At 36.9% G+C, this 20776-nt stretch overlaps 1 long non-coding RNA gene across 1 annotated transcript in view; it reads right to left on the bottom strand.

The window, feature by feature from the left end:
- LOC100388832 (uncharacterized) overlaps positions 1-20776 on the bottom strand; it is a 107519-nt gene that overhangs the window by 68648 nt on the left and 18095 nt on the right. The window contains exon 2 of the long non-coding RNA XR_004728358.3: positions 13077-13153. This is a non-coding gene — a long non-coding RNA (uncharacterized LOC100388832). The remainder of the gene's footprint in view (positions 1-13076; positions 13154-20776) is intronic.

Below are 20776 nucleotides of genomic sequence, written 5' to 3'. Positions count from 1 at the left end.
TTATGAGCCCACATTCTAGTTACAGCTTATAAAATATTTGAACAGCTGGGCAAACATTTCTTAACTAAATAAAAAGGAATTAAAGGACAATTAATCACTGCAGTAATGGTATATAAAATGGGTCCAATAAAAGCAATAGTGGGGATCATTGCACCCTAAATACTTAATTGCATTTAACTAGCCATGAGTTGTTGAGGAAGAAAAGCCTTTGTGAAGTGTGGGTAGCTTAAAACAAAGACTAAATTGAGTGGTTACAAATTCAACATTCCTCATGGTAAATAAGCACTTAACAATTCTATAACCTACTTTTCTCCACCAACAGACTGTTTTTCATTACTGTACTATTTTAATTGTTGCTGAACATTCAGCTTATATACGCATTTTGAATTGTTCAGAAGTCCCTGCCATCTTCCTGTTGGTTGTGAAATAAGTTTGGTAGTCTACATAGGGCAGCATTCAATAATTGAATACCAGTTTCAGGACTGAGTAGAGATATTGTTTCAATAATAATAAGATAAGTTTGTAGAACCAGAATGAAGTTACATCCAGCTTTTTTGTTTGAAATGTTGCTGCTCCTAGAACTTTAGACATTCATTTGACCCCAATGTAGACTCTTTGTTTCAAATATGGTCTTCTGCACCCTAATCACTGGTGACAAAATGAGGCATAATTTTCTAAGGATCAGAGGGAAAACCAAAGTCTAGAACAATCATTTAATATCTTTTGCTTGTAATTCCAGTTGCACAATAAATGTAATGGAAAAAATTTGGTGACATCAGGTTCTTTATAACACCTTACATTTGCCTGAAATGCTATATTTCACAAAGCTTTTTTGAAACATTGCCTTATTTCAAAGTCCAACTCTTCTTGACTGAGATTAGCCTAGTAAGTATATGTGTGTGTCACCAGCATTCAGAGAAGTTGGGTAATACCTACTATATAGAATATGTGGAGAAGTCCAAGGGTTGTTGGTAATAATTTTCTTTATATTAGCATAAATGCTGGTATAAAGTCACCAAGTTGAAAGACAATGTCTGTCACATGGAATTAGAATATACAGATAAGCAAATGTTTAGAGGATTGCGGGAAGCTGGTGGTTCAGAGAGTACCTTAAAATGGTATAAAACAACACTGTGATCGGAATATAATATAGGTAGAAACTGATTAAATCACTTTAAGAAACATTATTTTCAAAGATCATTCAAAATGATCTTTGAAGTACTAAAGTAAGCTTATACATAAAATGTTTCAAGAGCCATGCCATACATATTTGTTCTTTGACTCTTAGAATGTTCTTTATTTATTCAAATGAACTTAGATATTCGTTGAGACTGTAGCTGAAGTAATGTGCATTCAAATTTTGTTACATTCATTGTGATTTTTCTTGCTTATATTCTAAACAATTTTCTTTTGACCTTTTGTTTATGAAACAAACCGTTAGCATGAACTTTGGAAAGTGAGTTTGGGTTCAATACATATTTATCAAATATATCATATTTCTGTTGAAACTATACTCTTTGTAACTCTCACAGATTTGTCAGGAAACACTGTCATAGACAATTGTTCAAGACACTGACAAGTCAATGAAAGTACTATAAAAATATCCAAGAGCATTTTATAGCTAAATATTATTATTGTTATTCACATTTAATTGTTCTAAATTCTCCATGAAAACAATAATCATTACCTAATTCTTTAAACATATTAATAATCCCTATTATAGGACATTAATGTATATAATAATTGTATAAATCAATCCTGATGCAAATTTTGCCTCTCAAAAAATAATTCTTGAACACCTTTCCAATTTGAAAAAAAGTTTTATGTCTTTCTAATAATCCCCTGAATAGAAAGCTAATAAAAGGATATGCATACAATAGAAAATTGCTGAATATTTTTTATTTCCCTTGATTTCAACTTTTATTTCTATAATAAATACTATGAATTGCTTAAAGAGTTGGATTTTTTTTGCTAGTATTTTGCACATACCTACATGTGGAAATTCACTCAGGGTGGTGGCAAAAATATTAAGGGAAAAACAGTTGAGACAGTTATAGAATATAGCCTCAACCCTGTTTGGAAGGCCTAAGGGATTTTTCTGTAGTTCTTGGCTGAAGGCAGCCAGAGTCTCTTTGCAGGAGCCTGAGAGATTAGGGTGCAAATATAAACAAATTAGCTAGCTTGTTTACTCATGTGGTCCTAAAACTAACCTTTGAGCTGGATGGTCCTCTTTGGGGGGAGATCAACCAGGGAGATTACTGACTAATGGTGTTTGCTTTGGGCATCAGAACCCAGCCTTTAATCATCCTCTACAAGTGTGTTGACTTAGAGCCTCTGTTATTAAATCTATGCTGAATAAATGGGGAGAGGGTGAACTAGGCAGTGTCGTGTAGCTGCGATCTCCCTCTGTGAGTGGCTCATGACCCCTTAGTCCATTCCTTCACTGGAAATTTGTGTCTGAGTGCATTTATTCATCTGTTGTGCAGGTGGGGTCTGTGGGATGAACCCCGGCACCTATATGTGTGTGTGTGTGTGTACACATACACATTACATATATATATATATAAAACATAATTTATCCAAGTTTTAACAGTTACTTAGTTATGAAAATTCTATCAGTACAGTATTGGTTTAATTTCCTATCATAAATTGTTACAGGAATAACTAATATAGAATTTTCCAAAAATCAACTGAAAATAGACTGATGAGCCTTGGCCACAGACTCTTTCGGTTTTAATCCTGGCTTCATATTATCATTACTTATTAGTTAATATAATCCTGGAAAGACTTCAGCTCCCATAACAAAAAAATTATATATGGATATAATTATATATGGATATGGACACATGCATTTATATAACCATGTGGATATATGGATCAGAATACTCTATCTCATAAGTTTGTTATGAAGATTGAAAAGAGAATATGATTAAAGGAACCAGAACATTCTGTACAATCAATAATTTGTCTTAAAATAGCAATGATGAAAGCTAACTATTATTGAATACTTAATATGTGCCAGTCCTAAAGAAAGATTGATGAATAAAAATAGTCAAGATAGTTCAACTCTAAAAGTTTATATCCAGTAGGGAGTAGAGAGATAGTAACTAAGTCAAACAATAAATAAAGAGGATTAAATAAATTGTCTGGGTGATGCAATAGAAGGCATCTTGTAGAACAAATGCTTTACACAGAGTGAGAACTGAAAGCTTTTACAAGAAGATACCATCTAACCAGAGGCCAAAAGAATGAAAAGCAGATTATATAAAGTTTGAGGGAAGATCAAAAAGCATTAAGCTAGTTTGAGGCACCAAAAGGAAGACAGTGAGACTCAAAGTTTTCTGAACTAGGAATTATTTTATAAGATCTGAGGGGAAAGCAGGAGCCAGATCATACACATTGTAAACCATGATAAGAAAGTTGGATTTTATTGTAGAGCATTCAGAAGCTACTGAAGGTTTCTAAGTAGGAAAGATGTCATCATGAGAATTTAATAGTCTAGTCTGGGTGCTGTGTGGAGAAAGAGTTGTAAGGATGAAAGACTGAAAAAGGGAAATCAGTCCAAAATTATTAAAAATGATCTGGTAAGCATATGATTGGTTTTTTAATCTGCCAAGTAGTGAAGTGGTTCCCAAGCAGCAGTGCCTGTTCAGCTGGTATACTTCTGTATATTTGTCTGAAAGGTAGTCAGCAAGCCCAAATGGGTTTGAATCATTTATTGCTCACGGCAGAGCAGGCAGCATAAACTTCATATTTCCATTAGTTCCCTTTGGTCTGAAATCCCGTGGGGGTAACACATAGGTAGGCATAGGTGAATACTGCACATGTAGTAGATCTGGGTCATGACTGAAATTAAGAAATTAAGAGATTAAGAGACAAAATGAAAATTTTAAAGAAAGGTGTGGCTGAGGCATAAAATAATCCAGTGTAGGATATCTCCATTGACTTCCATTTAAAAACCTCTTGCATGTCTTTTGCTTTTTAAAAATCATTTTCTAGTTCCAAATGAAAACAAATAAAAATGTTGACAAAATCTCTTGAATTAATAAAAAGAATGCTATTGCATTTCATTTTTATTGGCTATACAATAATTTTATTTTTCTAATGTTTTAGTCATTTTCTATGAGAATCTAAAAAGGAAAAGTTGCAAGGAGCCAGTTGCTTTTACTCTCACTAGATTTAGAGAAACTTTGGAGTCCTGTAGCAATCCATGGGAGAAATGATGAGCATCCCACACTGGGGTGTTTTTTAGGCTCTTGGAGCAAATTCAAATTTGAAACTCATTTTCTAATGCAACACTGTTTGGGTCTGTTACCAATTAGAAAATAAACAGATCTGTTTTAGGCCTGGGACAAACGTTATACTGTTATTTTACAATTAGATTTGTTCTATAGAAGGAAATTGGGAGGAGGTCCCTTATGTAGAGGCTTTTACATCTTCTTCCTGGCTCATTTTACTTCCAGGCACCGGGAAGCCATGCCTAGAGGAACCCTTCCTAGATGCTTGGCCTAGAAGGCCTATACCCTCTCTAGAGCCTCCCCAGTTCCCCAATTCTGACGGGGGGGTCCTGTCAGTTCTCTAATAAAGAATTTCACCCCAAGGTCCTCAGGTACCAGCCTAAATAACTATCCTCAGCCTATACACACTCTTCTCAAGAAAGTAAGCCCAACAAGTAAAACCAGGAGTGGGGCCCCATATCAGCCCCTAAAATCAAACGTGCGTCCATGGCAGGCAGTAGCTGATGGAAATAAAGGAACGCTTAGGGTGTACCATTTTCTATGTGTAATTTGGCTTTATACAATGAAAAATGTGGCCAGTTTTCAGAGAATTCAGAAAAGTTTATAAAGGCGTTTGTTGACTACGTTCTTTAATTTAACTTGTCATGACTTGCAAGTAGTGCTGTCTGCTTGTGGCGCAATGGAGAAAAAGAGGAGGAAAGAGTGTGCAGTTCAGCCAGTCAGTTAAGACAAAGGTAGAGAAACAACTCAGGGGAAAAATGAAAAATTCCACTCTGTTTCAGGGTGGTTTGGTTGAGATACTCAAGAAATGTACTAATAGAGATCCAGACTCTTCTGAAAGGCAAGCTCTCCTGGGTGTGTATTTTATTTCTTAATCTGCCCATGACAGGAGAAAGCTTCAAAAAGCAGCCATGGGACTCTTGGTTTTCCTTGATGTTTCAAAATCTTCAGTGTAACTGGAAAAGTTTTCATGTTATTTTGCTATATCATAACCTCAAACACACTTTTCCAGTGTCTGATCAAATTATTCTTTTTCTCTTCATCAAATTTAACTTTAGATTATTTAAGTGGGTTTTCCATAGGAGAGGTAATCAGACTGCAGAGTGTTACCACTTTAGATAAATAAGAAACTATTGCTTACAATAACCTGTGGTTCCATACTGATCAAATATTGTGGGCCTTTAACACCTTGGACAAATAACCTCAGAATCAAATCCTAGTTTTAATCTCTGGGTTGTTGCTGGGATTTATCAAAGCTATAAAAAGTAATCACCACAAGGTTATAAATTCATTTTTCAGCTTCTAGACAGGTCCTGGTCTCCAGGATCACCACCTCCAGACCTTTGATAAGTTCGTTATCAGGTAATCAAATTAAGTAACTTACCAGGTAATCTTATTAGGTAACTAATCCATGTGCTGTTAAGTTACAGGGCTTTGACTCCTGGGTACATATAGCTAATCTAGAGAAAGCACCAATTCCTTCCAGCATCTAACACCAAACTCAAGTTAACTGAAACCTTGTCTTTAAACTTGGGCAAAGTGGAAAATGAAAGTAAACTGCTTTCATGAGACACAGAGACAAGCTTGTATCCATTTAATAATTTTGCCTGTAACTGAATTAGTGTAATTTATTCTATGCCTTGATACTGAATAGCTTAAATGTTTAACTACCTGTCAGCTTCCTTCCCTGTCATTTTCAAAACTAGGCAAGGCTTAGGAACTTTTTGTTTGAAACATTGCTGATTTTTTATGTTTCGTTTTACCTCCAGAATTTAAAACAATTCAGTCCCTCCAGGCCCGGGAATATCTCCAAAGAGGTGGGCATGTGAGATTGCAAAGGCTGGGTTTTGAGGGAAACAATTAATCCAGATCTTCCAAATCAAGGTCATGCACACAGATGCCTAAACAAAGTGCTTACGTCTTGTATAGCTAATTGCTACAAGCCAAGATTACATCAGTTCAATGCACAGAATTTATAGTTAGGTCAATTGTATAATCTCATTTTTAGTTTTCATTTTTTGACTCTTACATTGCTTAAAATGGTTTTAAAGGCTAGTGAGTTCCTACCTGCCTCCATTCTTGTGTGGTCTGGAACATTTAAGTGACTATAAATTTCTTAACTCTAAGTCTTTTGACTCTCAAAGGAAATCCTCCCCAATATCTTTTAAAAAATGAATTCAGGCCAAGATAGAGACAAGGGGTTAGACATATCTCACCATGCCTCCGTTAAAATTTAGGCTAGGTTCACAAGTTCCTTCAAGAATATGAACCTAAAGTATTACCTCTAACCAGAATGCTTAGTCTTACAAATAACTTCAAAATTAAGGATCCTCCAAGAATCAATTATAACCAAAATAAAAGAGCCCTTATCAGACATGTATTTAGAGAGGGAAAAGGTTGTTCTTTGTATCATATTTTGTCCTAGTGTAACATGTCAATAAAATGTTGTGATTATAATGGCATGTAGGTTTATTTAAGAAATTCCAAAAAATCAAAAAAAAATCACTTTCCTGAAACTCTTTCATAATAACTCTAAGGTTTTTTTAAAAAAACATTTATTTGTCTCTCTTTACATAACCAAATTGAAGGTATTATTTTGGCCAGATTTTTAGATTTATTTTCTGAAAAATAATGTAACTTTATGCCAGATTGTGTAATGTTCTCTTTTGTTCTACAAATGCACATTTTGAAGCCGTGATATAAATATTATGATTCATAAACATTAAAAAATGTGGCACTGTTTCAACCTGCTGTGTTTCTTTTTCTAAAAATAACATATTTATTACATTTTCTTATTGAAATTTTAATATCTAGGTACAACAGTAATAAAACTGTTCAATAAATATGCAATGAGTGATATTGTTATGTTAACTACCTACTTTACATTACAGTTATACATAATTTTGACATCCATAAAGGTGATTGCGTATTATAATAAAGTCTAAAGCAGTTATACTCTTTTTCAGTTTTATTTCAGGTAACAGAATATCTTGTTCCAAGCATGTGGTAACCATAGTATTTGAATATCCAGTCCTATATATGGTGTTCAAGCTGTCATGTTCCATTACTAATGTCCTTCGACTAGAAATTTAAAAATGTAAGTTTTCAATCCAGTTTTACTGTTACAGCAACAGCCATTTGAATTTAAGCAAGTTCTTATCCTAAATCCAGTTTCTTTTTCTGTAATATTCAGTACAAACACTCAATAAACATTTCCTGAGTCCTTGTTATATTCTAAACATTGTAAGCACAGGGCTGAAAGGCACAGACCTTAAGAGATTAGTGGTGTTAAAGCATAATTTTCAAAAAGTTTGCCTGGACATAGTGAAACCCTGTCTCTACCAAAAATACAAAAAATTAGCCAGGCTTGGTGGTGCACACCTGTGGTTCCAGCTACTCAGGAGGCTGAGATGGGAGGATTGCTTAAGCCAGGGAGGCAGAGGTGGCAGGGAGCCATGATGGACCACTGCACTCCAGCGTAGACAATGGAGGAAGACATGGTCTCAAAAAAAAAAAAAAAAAAAAAGTTAAATATGTAATTGTCATATGATCATGAAGTGAACACACGTCACATATTTAATTATCTCCATAGTGATAGAATCTGTAAGACCGTAAGAGTGGTTCAAAGAAAGAAGTAAGTATTTAGAGTAGCTGAAAGAAGGTACGCTTGAATAAGGAAGGCGATTAGAACATGCCACCCCAGTATAGTCTCTTTGGCATATGGATTGTTTTGAGCTGAAGACAATTGGGAACCAGCAGACGGAGAACAAACTGTCTTTACCTAACTGCCTAAAAATAGAGAATAAATTTTCCCTTTTGTAAAGAAAATCATTTCCATGTTTAAAGAAAATTTACATTTGTAATTGCGTCTCATACCAGAGATAACTCTTATCACCTAAACAACTCTTATCTGCATAAGACAACCCTTATTCACCATACATTTCTCCCCATTCTTACCTTCCCATCACACTCCTCCCTTGTGCAGAAGCCACAGACCCCTTTTCCTTTGTTTAGCGTAAAATGCTTTATAAGCCTCAAACGCCTGCCTGCTTGAATCTCATTTATTTGTAAGACTTCATTATGTATGTAAGTAATTAAAATATGTTTTTCTCTTGTTAATCATCTTTTAACAGTTTGATTTGTGGGCCTCAATCACTGAGCCTAGGAAGAGTTTCCTCCCACTCTCCTAGGTTCAGTGACTGAGACCCACAACCTTGCTAATTTATAAGCCTAGTTAATATCTTACAAAAGTTGTGGCAACAAAACCACACTGCTATAAAAAAAGGATCATTTGGATCTACTGGCTGGTTATTATCTTTGCAGAGCTGTAACTTATCTAAATCAGTAGTAAATTAGTATAGGGGCAGAAGGCTGTGATACATTTCCTGAACCCATCTTAAGGGAAATGACCAAGACTCTTATAGCAAAAGACAAGTTAACCTGAGGAAAGCATAAATTTATTTAATCAAAGTTTTATGTAACATGGGAACCTTTAGAAATAAAGACTCAAAGGCTCAGAGAAGACCTGTTTTGTGCTTAGGATCTATGAAGAATGCCCATCCAGGTAGAAACGTGATTGGACAATGATGGTATGACCTAATGATAATAGACTGAGGAGGAAAACCCAGCAAGGTTTTTCTCTCTATGTAGCATTCCCTCCTCCTGGATATAGCGCAGTACCCCTCTGAAATGAGGGTCTGTTTGACAGCCATAACTGAAGCACACCCTGAGAATGATCATATGGTCTAAGAAAGGCGTTGGTTCAGAGTTCTGGGCTAAGAAATCTGGAAACAGCCAACATGGAGATTCACTCCTTATCTATAAAGGACATTTGAACGCTTGGCCCGTCACTCAGAATGCAGGGCATACAGGGGATTGAGGCCTTTTGTTTTGGGTTAAATGGAAGTTGCTAGGCAGAGGGTGCTAAGTGGAAATGCTGCATAAACGACATGCTTTTGGCAAACAGTAGTCACACTGGACTGCCCCTGTACGTAAGTCCTCAAGAAACCCTATTCGCAGTCTCTGGCTCTCTTCCGTGACTTCTTGCATACAGTGCTATCTTTATTGGAGCCAATAAGGGTTTGGCGCAATAGGGTCTTCAAGGGAGAAGGGAGATGGGAGAGGGCAACCTGTCTTAGTTTTATGGCTCACTTTGTGGAAGAGAAGTTCTATTTTCTATTATGGTATTTGTTTTCATTCTGCTCATACAGACTTACCTAAAGCTGGGAACAAAAAGAGGTTTTATTGGACTTATAGTTCCACATGGCTGGGGAGGCCTCAGAATGATGGTGAAAGGTGAAAGGCACTTCTTACATGGTGGTGGCAAGAGAAAATGAGGAAGAAGCAAAAGTAGAAACCCCTGATAAACCCATCAGATCTTGTGAGACTTATTCATTATCACAAGAATAGCACAGGAATGACCAGCCCCCGTGATTCAATTACTTCCCCCTGGGTCCCTCCCACAACACATGTGAATTCTGGGAAATACAATTTGAATTGAGATTTGGGTGGGGATACAGTCAAACCATATTATTCCACCACTGACTTCTCCGAATCTCACGTCCTCACATTTCAAAATCAATTATGCCTTCCCAACACTCCTTCAAAGTCTTAATTCATTTTTAGCATTAACCCAAAAGTCTAAAGTCCAAAGTCTCACCTGAGACAAGGCAAATCCCTTCTGCCTATGAGCCTGTAAAATCTAAAGCAAGCTAGTTACTTCCTAGATACGATGGGAGTACAGGTATTGGGTAAATATAGTTGTTTCAAATGGGAGAAAGTGGCCAAAACAAAGGGCCATGCAAGGGGTTAAAGGGGCGACATAAGTCCGAAATCTAGTGGGGGAGTCAAATTTTAAAGTTCCAAAATGATCTTTTTTGACTCCAGGTCTTACATCCAGGTCATACTGATGCAAAAGGTGGGTTCCCATGGTCTTGGGCAGCTCTGTCCCTGTGGCTTTGCAGGGCACAGCCTCCCTCCTGGCTGTTCTCATGGGCTGGCATTGAGTGTCTGCAGCTTTTCCAGACACACAGTGCAAGCTGCTAGTGGATCTGCCATTCTGGGGTCTGGAGGATGGTGGCCCTCTTCTCACAGCTCCACTACACAGTGCCCCAGTAGGGACTCTGTGTGGGGGTTCTGACCCCATATTCCCCTTCTATACTGACCTAGCAGAGGTTCTGCATGAGGGCCTCACCCCTGAGAGTATCCAGGCATTTCCAAACATCTTCTGAAATCTAGGTGGAGGCTTCCAAACCCTAATTCTTGACTTCTGTGCACCTGCAGACTCAACACCATGTGGAAGCTGCCAAGGCTTGAGGCTTCCACCCTCTGAAGCCACAGCCTAAGCTGTATGTTGGCCCCTTTCAGTCATGGCTGGGTCTGACAATCTTCAACAAAAGCACTGAAAGCAAACATTGCAATCTCTTTTGCTTGTTGATAAGTTTTGGGTACTCTTCTTAGAAGAGGGAAAGAGAGATCAGTAAAATATGACAAGTGCTTTGATGTAAGCAGGAGCAGGGTACTATAAAACTAGAAGAATGCCCACTTTTCCATGGTTTTGCTTTCTGCAGATTCAGTTATCTGATGTCAACCATGGTCTGAAAATGTGAAATGTAAAATTCCAGAGATAAACAATTCATAAGCTTAAGGGAAATGGCCAAGACTCTTACAGCAAAAGACAAGTTAACCTGAAGAAAGCATAAATTTATTTTTTTAGTAGCATGATGAACTCTCACACCATCCTGTTTTATTCTACCCAGGACATGAAACATTCCTTTGCCCAACAAATCCACACTATGATATCTGCTTATCAGACAGAAAAAAGAAAACATAGCGTCTATGGGTTTGGTAGTATCTGCAGTTTCAGGCATTCACTGCAAGTCTTGGAATGTATTCCCCATAGACAAGAAGGAACTAATGTATAGCAGAACAGTACTTATTGGGGACTGTGGCATGAGCAGGGCTGTTTTCAAGGACGATATGAAAATGGTAGGAACATTTCTTCTAAAGAACAGGTAATCAGACAGCAAAGAAGAAAAACAGAATATAAAGGGAGAACTCTGCTTTGACTCCTCTTTGGGCTATTGTATGAATGATAGGAGACAAAAACTCCAAAAACAGTAGATAGAAAAGAAAAAAAAACTCTGATTAATGAGCAAATGTAAGAGTGGGAAGCAAAGTTTTTTTCTCTGCAGAAGAATTAATCTGACTTGGAAAGTGTGGAACAAATTAAGTAGTCAAAGACTCAAGGACACAGCTTTGGTACCAGCAGGAATGCTTCAAATGGCCTGAAAAAGACAACCGACTGGGGAATAATTCTTGACATTGTGACTATGGGTTGCCTGGAAATGCTACTGGTGCTATTTATTATTATATTCTCTTGTCAAGGTTTCTGTATAGGAGCAGTGATTATAGTTTGATATCATGATTGCAGATTCCTCAGAGACTCTTTTTAATGTATATAATTACGGTCAGTGACATATAAACAAAATTTCAGCATCTGACTACTGTACATTGGAGGAAGAGGCTTAACCTAAAAATGTTAGCCTAATCACGAATCACTTTCCATGACAACTCTTATATTTCTGGTTAAATCAACAACTCTGGCAACGTCATTGGCATAATTACATCATTCATTCGATTATATCCGAATCATCACATCTTCAATTTATTTGCAAATTCATAAGCAAACATTTTTTCTAAACATTTTTTTTCTGAGATAACAAAGGCTTGTTGAAGTTTCTATGATGCCAGTTTTGGGCAACAGAAACTTTAGTTTAGTAATAAAGTCAGGTTCTTTTGTGCCAAATATCTTCCATTACTTTTTAACTTAGGACTTTTGAAAACCAAATAAAAAATAATTTAAAAGGATATATACTCTCAGATCATTGCATAAAACAATATTCATGAATAATTGCAGCTTTTATAAATGTATGCATGATAATCTCTCGATTATATATGAGGGTCCTGAGAGCATTTTCAAATTCACTTTAACTAAAGGATTGACTTTAATAATTAGTCTTGCTTGTCCAGAACATTATGATCTGATTGTTCTGTTCCTTCTCCTTTGTTTTCCAAGATTTTTTATTCTTCTACTATATACTCTCACTTATTTATTGTGAGAAAGAGGATAGCAGCCCCTGACAGCTAAAAACTGTTCTTTGAACTGTCGCTTAGCCCTTGCTCTCTCTGGCTATTGACCTTGTGTCTGCTCTTCTGTTGAACACAATTTTATGTCCACAACATCAGACAATGCCATAGATGCCACCAACATCTGTGACTGTAATGGATAAAGACTAAAACAAGATGACTCTATAATTATGTCTAATAATAGACAAAAACGTGCATGTTGTCAAAACCCAAAGATGACCAAAGTCCTCCCATCCTGGCTAATACATGATGCTTCTTTGCCAGTCACAACTTTAGCTGTGTTCTCTTCTTCCCCAACTCTAGAGGAGATTCATGAAGATACTGCAGCAGATCAACTCCAGGGTGACCCAAATTATTCCTGCCTCCTAGTCGTTACACCTATGTGTAATCCCCTTACCTTGATTATAGGCAGGGTTTCTAACTTACTTTTAACCAGAATAATACGGCAAAGATAATGTGATTTTACTGTGTGACTATGCTGTGTAAGATTGTTGACTCCCGACTTGCCCGCAGACTCTGTTGACTAGTTCTGACTCTCCCACTCTACCTTGCTGCCTTTGATCAAGTAAGCTGCCGTATGCAGAGGCCCATATGGCAGGGAACTGAGGGCAGCCCTCAGCTGACAGCCAGCAAGGGCCTGAGGCTCTCAGTATGACAGCTCGTAAAGAATTGAATTCTGCTAATAATCACCTGAGCATGGAAGTTGAGCCTTCCTAGTAGAGTCCTGAGACGATACTACAGCCGCAGTTGACATGTTGCTTGCAGACCTGTGGAAAATCCCGGAAGCACACGAAGCAGTTAGGCTGTGTCTAGAGTGCCAAATCACAGAGACAGAAAGATAAATGTGCAGTTGTAATCTGCTAAATTTGTAGTAATTTGTTATGCAATAATAGATAGCAAAGAGGATGGTCAGTCGTAGAATTAACTCCAATTCCTGAAAACGATCAAAATATAACAAAGCACTCCTTCCTTCAAGCTGTCCCCAAATTACCTAACAAAAGTCAGAATTTCGTAATGCATTCTTAACAGCCTTTTTACTGAGATACACCCACAATTCCCACTGGTATGCTTTTCCTTTGTTATTATGAGTAACCTTATCAACTTGGCTCAATTATAGCTGTATTTGTGGTGGTTTTAGGCTGTTGGATGGTGACACTTTGTCTTTCAACACTGCGCGAGTTCTATCTGTTGGCCACTGACCTTCCAACTCCTCCTCCCACTAAAAAACAAACAAACAAACAAGCAAACACCCTGTTATCAAGCAAAACTAAGTTGATTTGCTCTACTATAGAACTCCAGCTTGCCAGAATCTTAGTGGTATCTTACTTACAATGTAGAATTTAGGGGGGGATATTTATGAAGCTTTAGATCCTTAGCAAGTGATTTAAAGTGTGTCTTGCAAGGTGAGGACCTGGTTGGGACTGGGCAGCCTTAATGGCATAATAATTTGGGATACGTGAGTACAACTAGGTGGAGATCCTGAAATGAGTTTTGATGAACAAATACTTTTGTCTTGATAAAGGTAAAGTCACGCATTTGAGACAGAGTTTTACTCTTGTTGTCCAGGCTGGAATGCAATGGTGCGATCTCAGCTCACTGCAACCTCTGCCTCCCAGGTTCAAGCAAACCTCCTGCCTCAGCCTCCCAAGTAGCTGGGATGATAGGCATGTGCCACCACGCCCAGCTAATTTTTTTGTATTTTGGTAGAGATGGGTTTTCACCATGTTGTCCGGGCAGTTTTGAACTCCTGACCTCAGGTGATCCACCTGCCTTAGCCTCTCAAAGTGCTGGGATTGCAGGCGTGAGCCACCTACCTGGCCAACTACCAGGATATGTTTTGAGAAATGCATCATTAGGTGATTTCCTCATTGTGTGGATATCAGAGTGAACTTACACACACCTAGGTGGTATAGACTATACATACTAAATGGTATTGACTATTGCTCCTATGCTACAGACCTGTATGGCATGTTACTGTACTAAATATTGTAGGCAAATTGTAACACAGATGGTCAGCGTTTGTGTTTCTAAACACAGAAAAGGTACAGAAGAATACAGTGTTACAATCTTATGAGACTATAGTTGTATATGTGATCTGTCCTTGACTGGAACATCATTATATGGTCCATGCCTTTATTTCAATTTGTTCGGTGTTATTTCCTAGGAGCAAACGTTTCCTGGATCAGGTAGATAGGTTATTTTTACTTGCCCCCAGTATTAACACTGTGACATAAAACTATGTTTTGTCTCAGTATTGTTTAGCATAAGGGCAGGGACTAAGGTTGGTTTCAGTTTTCATATTATTGTATCATGGCCCTTGTTGCTATTTGTAGGGATGACCGGATTAACAGCATAGTTCAATTTCTCTTCAAATGCAGATGCTGTTTGCTCTGCTGTTAAGGAAGATTGACCTAACCCTAATTACCCCATATTTAATGTCCATTTATAGCTCCTTCCCCCTTCTCTCATGCTCTATTTTTGTCATAAGATCCTATTAGAACATTTCAAGTGGAAATGCAAAGACGTTCTTAATTCAGTCCTCTTGGCTGGATCTCAGCCTCAGGCCCGAGTGATCAATACGGTGCTCCCTGCGCCTAGTGTGTGCATCCTGGCTCTTTCGAGTAATATTCTTAAACTCCTTCTTGGATATAGCAGTATTTTACAGCCTCACACTCTCTATCTTGCAGTTGTATCTATACCTACAATTTCCCCAATACTGAAATAGTCTATTTGAAAATGTGGAAACATTCCTACCAATTAAAATCTCCTTTTTAAAAATCCTAGACAGGAATAAAACTCGTTGGAAATGCCTTGCCTTGTGGTAATGTCGAAGTTCTGTCTTCTCATTGGCAAGCCAACATGGTAGGGACCCATCTTTCTATTCTTGCAGCTTTCAGTTCTAACCAGCTCCTGCGCTGCTTCTCCTTTGGAATCTTTCTTTTCTCATTGCTGGGTAAACACAGAAAGGCAGTTTCTTCCCCCTCTAGTCTTATCAGAAAATAAGTGCAGGTAGATAAAGTGTAAACTATGTATATATTATGGTTATGGGGCCAATGCAAAGTATCATATAACTGGAGGTTTTTATTCACCATTAATTTAGGGCACATTAAATGCCAAGAACAGATATATATAACTCAAGTCACAAACTTGAAGCAATTAACTCTGCTGTAGTTCACTGGGAGAAATAACCTTTTTTTTTCCCTCTCTGTATCAGATCTAGACATATCATAGTAGGCACGCAATATATACTTGACTGATTTCATGACATATGATTACATGTCTATTACACACCTGTCCCTTTTCAAGGTGCTTGTGATCTGTCTGTAAAGAAAAGATTCCTAGGCCAGGCGCAGTGGCTCACGCCTATAATCCCAGCATTTTGGGAGGCTGAGGCGGGTGGATCACAAGGTCAATAGGTCAAGACCATCCTGGTCAACATGGTGAAACCCCGTTTCTACTAAAAATACAAAAAAATTAGCTGGGCATGGGGGTGCGTGCCTGTAGTCCCAGCTACTCGGGAAGCTGAGGCAGGCGAATTGCTTGACTCCAGGAGGCGGAGGTTGCGGTGAGCCGAGATCATGCCATTGCTCTCCAGTTTGGGTAACAAGAGGGAAACTCCGTTTAAAAAAAAAAAAAAAGAAAGAAAGAAAGAAAAGAGAAGATTCTTGTTCCTGAAGCTTACATTATAATAGGTGGAGCCAGACCATAAAAATTGGATAGAATAAATAATTAAACTAGGTGATATGTTAGGAAGTGATCGGTACTATGTAAAAGGGAAAAGGTAGAGAATGTGAGAGGAATGAGGGTGGTGGAGGGGATGGTGGGGGAGACATTAGTGTTTCAGAACAGCTGGACCTTGATGAGAAGGCGGAGTTTGCCAAAACATCTCAAAGGGGAGGCTTTCACTCAGGAGGAACAGCCACAGCAAAAGCTCAAGGCTAGTGTCTCTAGCATGTTAGAAAACATGCAAGAAAGCCAGCGTGGCCAGAGCAGAGTGAGCAAGGGAGAGAACAGCAGAGCAGCGGAAGTCACAGAATGGTTTCTTCAGGTGTTTCCTTCCAGAATTCACAGTGGATCAAATTTCTCTTTTCAAAAATCACTTCCATGAATAGAAAGAGCCAAACAAATATGGGAAATATTTTGATAGTTCTTATTATGCAAAATAACGGTCATAAAAATGCACTTGTGTTATTAAATATGTTATGATAAACAGATCTCATTTGGAATTATAAGAAGTACATGAAAAAATTAATTTTAAAAATTCAGTTGTGGATTAAACTTTCAATAAATATACTACCAAACTCTAAAAGTAAAGGGTAATTGAAACTTGTATACAAACAGCAGAACTTCAGCCTTATCACAGCGTTTCTCACATTACAGTCTCTACTCATGCTGGCTACTTCCCAGTTAAGTTTTCTAGTGATTCAAGAGTTTAGTCACTTAGTGTCATCTAGTGGCAGTTCTTGGTATAGCAAATAAAAGAGTTTTAAAATACTTGTCAAAGTGATATAAAAGGAGCAGAAATAATGGATAGCCTTAGAAGTACTCTGATATTAACCAGTGAAGGAACTTTAAGGCTATTAAAATAATCACATGGGAAACAACCAAGCATAAACAATAAGGGAGTGATGGCCTTCACATTGATAACCTGACTGGCCCCAACAAGGCATCCAAAGGCCAACTTTTAGAACTAGGGCTTTGCCTTCTTTTGTTGGTGTCACCTATTATAAAGTAATCTTCCAATAGAGAGAAGGCACAATCGTTGGTGTCATCTCTCTATTGGAAAATTCCTTTATAATAAATCTTCTCAGGCCAGTGTGAGGTTTATTTTCAAATGTATTTTCTTGTTCATTGATTGAACCATAAAGGGTCAATTCTGCCAGTCATTTGGGTAAGTGAAGGATATTTCTGATGGAGCATTGCTCTAGGAGTCAGGAGCCCTGCGTTCAGACCCAAATCTGTCCCATTGTGAACTTAGGCCAACACTGCGAGTCTAGGTTTCAATGTCTTCATCTTAAAAAGAAGGCAAAAATGTGTTGTTTTAAAAATATGTTTCTATAATAGCCTATTAGGCAACTACATTGTAATAAGTACATTTTACTACAATGCTACATTATATTTTTAATATTATTTTCTACTCTATCATGTACTTGAATCCTAACAGTTACAGAGGTAATGAAATATCTTTCTCCGGGAAATTATCATATAGTTAGAGTCTCTTGAGATGATGATGGAGACAGGAATCTAAGTTAGAAGAGCATTTTTATTCTAAAGAGAAAGAAAAACAACAATATTGACACATTATCTAAGAGGAAAGGGATCTAAATGCAAATGGCACTATAAATATTTTAGACCTAAAGGAAAATGTTCTACTAGCTGTTATCACTTGATTTTGATACTCTGTTCATCTTTTTCTTCAGGGTTACAAAATCAAGGAGTCGAATTATTATATGCCTTATAAGAGGGTCATTATTTTAGAACTGTTAATAGTTTATATATACCATTAAAATACCCATTAGATATTTTAAACACATTAAATTGATAAAGCTTTTAGGTCTGATTTCACTCTATTGCATAGTATAAATTCTACTGGGACATCTTTATGATAGAGCATAAAATACACAGACATATCATGCTTTCTACAATACGTTACTCACTTGAATCCTTAAAATTTGGGACATCACATAGTATTGGAGGACCTGAGTTCACAATATTTTGTTTTGTGATCTTGATTTATAAATCTTGAATTAAAAAGTACAGTTCTGGAAATAGGTGATAAATAGATCAGTTAACCTAAATCAGTAGTTTTTAAGCTTGTTTGTTGATAAGGACCTCAAAGGGCATTTGCTCAAAATTAAGTTTGCTAGGCCATGTTCTGGACCAGCTGAATTCTAATCTTCAGAGGAATCCGAAATGTTTTTATAAAATGTACTCTCTGGAGATTATTGTCATATTAATAAAGTACAACTCTAATTCAAATATAAAACACAGCATAAGACACAATCTTAAAAGGTAAGATAAATAAGAACCCCTTTTCTAATAATTCCAACTTTGAATAAATACCTTCACTAATTTAAGTCTTGGTTTTCTCATTTGTCAAAGAACAACAATGATTGTACCTAAGTAAAGATAGGGTGGTGAACATTGAGTCAATGCTCGTAAAACACCTAGTATGTGGCTCACAAAACACCTAACATCTGGCACAAAATAGGGCCTTAGATAATATTAGTGTGATTATTGCTATGTCAACATTGCCATTCTTACATAATGAATTCAATTCTTATGATTTATAGTCGCTTAAGGAATATTTATTCGCAGTGGAAAATTTTGAAAGTTATCAAAGCTGTATGGAAGTTGAGTTGTAAAATAAGAGAATGCTGTAGTCATGTTTTGTGTTTGTTTTCGTAAATCTTGAAACAAACATTTGGAAGTTTTTTGCTTTCAAAGAGTTATACTGCCACCTCGTGGCAAAGGGCTGTAGAGCAAAGACAACGGTACCTGACTCCCTTGGGAATCAAGGGATCAAAAATTATTTATAAAAGTGAAGAAATGAAAACAGCTTTACAAATATTGGCCAATAAACGTAAATGAATGAATAAAGAAAAAAGTAAAATTTTAAACAGGTAAGTAAAATTTAGAAATAAAATATTAACTTGAGAATTGCAAATCTTTCACAGTCAGGGTGACACCAAGGTACTGATTTGCCAGGTGCATTCGTTGCTCCTGAGACCTCAGAGAGCTGAGTAGATGAAATTTGAGCTTTGAAAAGTCAGCATGATCAGGGCACTAGGAGTTTGGGTTAGAGGCAACTCCCACTGTGTCTCAGACACTCAACTTAGGTAGAATATCGAACATATGTTATAGCCAGTTGGAGTCCACCTTAACTTTATTTGCAGATTTGAACTTTACACATAGAACTCAAATTCCTAAAATTATTTTATGTGTATTTTAAAAATCCACTTAGAAAAATATTTAAGACTAATTTAATATGAAATCTTGTCTTTTTATGTCCCCTTCCTATCATAAACATTGTCTCTCCTTGACAGTTTTCAAAATGATGGAATTATTGATTTAGAATTAAAGCACAAGTTGCATGAAGATTTTACTTTATTTTAATTTCATTGTTCAAAATGAATATTCAAAAATCAGGCATTTATCCGATCTGCCATTAATGTGAAACACATTGAGGTGGTCAATGGTGCACTGAATTGTTTCTTATGAAATTTTGTCAGTTCAAATGTAGATTTTGCTACATATCAACTTATTTTTATAACAAGCTAGCAGCAGTGGCCAGCTAAAATTAACTTTAAAAAGCCATTTAGTATAAAATAATTAATTAATTGCTATCTAGCTTCTCAGCATTTTTAAATTTTGTGTTTAATGAAACTCCTCTGAGCATGTCAAAGCATTCCCTACTCAATTCTCACTCACAGGTATTCAATTAGCACTCTGTTAACATATACACCAGTAACAGCTTCCTTAGTCTACTTCACCATGCAAGCAATTAGAAGGAAATTACTCCTGAATAACATGGAAAAGGGGAACATTTCCTAATAGGTAGTTCTTTAAACTTGGTGAATTATGATAGTACTTAGACTAATATAATTTGCAACAATTTTCCTATTTTTTAAAAAATGTGTCTTTAAAAAATAGAATGTTGGGCTGGGCATGGTGGCTCACACCCGTAATCCCAGCATGTTCGGAGGTTGAGGTGGGTGGTTCACCTGAGGTCAGGAGTTCGAGACCAGCCTGGCCAACATGGTGAAATGCCAACTCTACTTAAAATACAAAAACTAGCCAGGTGTGGTGATGGTTGCCTGTAATCCCATCTGCTCTGGAGGCTGAGGCAGGAAAATCACTTGAACCCAGGAGGTGGAGATTTCACTAAGCCAAGATTGTGCCACTGTACTCCAGCCAGGGCAACAGAGCAAGACTCTGTCTCAATCAATCAATCAATCAATCAATAAAATGAATGCTTCAGCCAGCCATGACGGCATCCACCTATAGTCCCAGCTACTAAAAAAAAAAAAAAAAATTGGCTATAGTGTTTGGTAATGTTACTGCACAAGACTTCAATAATATTTACTAATCAATGATTATTAAAAATTTTTAGATTATAATACAAGGCATCTGTACAGTACATATTAATCAATTGTACACTAGAGATATGGTTCTCAACGGGCTTATAGAATAATAAGACAAAAACAAGTATTAGAATAACTATAATACATAATAGAAACCGTTATGAGATTTCAGAGATGAGAGAGGTTACTTCTAAGAATAGTAAGCATCATAGCCAGTAATAGGAACTGTTCTCCCATCAGTATTTTCAAGTTTCTAACTCACTATCCTTCGTGTAACCTATCTACTAAGTGCTACCAATAAATTAT

This window comes from Callithrix jacchus, chromosome 11 (genome assembly GCF_049354715.1).
Source record: "Callithrix jacchus isolate 240 chromosome 11, calJac240_pri, whole genome shotgun sequence".
NCBI classification, from domain to species: Eukaryota; Metazoa; Chordata; class Mammalia; order Primates; family Cebidae; genus Callithrix; species Callithrix jacchus.
The sequence above is the reverse complement of the archived record's forward strand: the minus strand, read 5'-3'. Positions and strand labels throughout refer to the sequence as shown.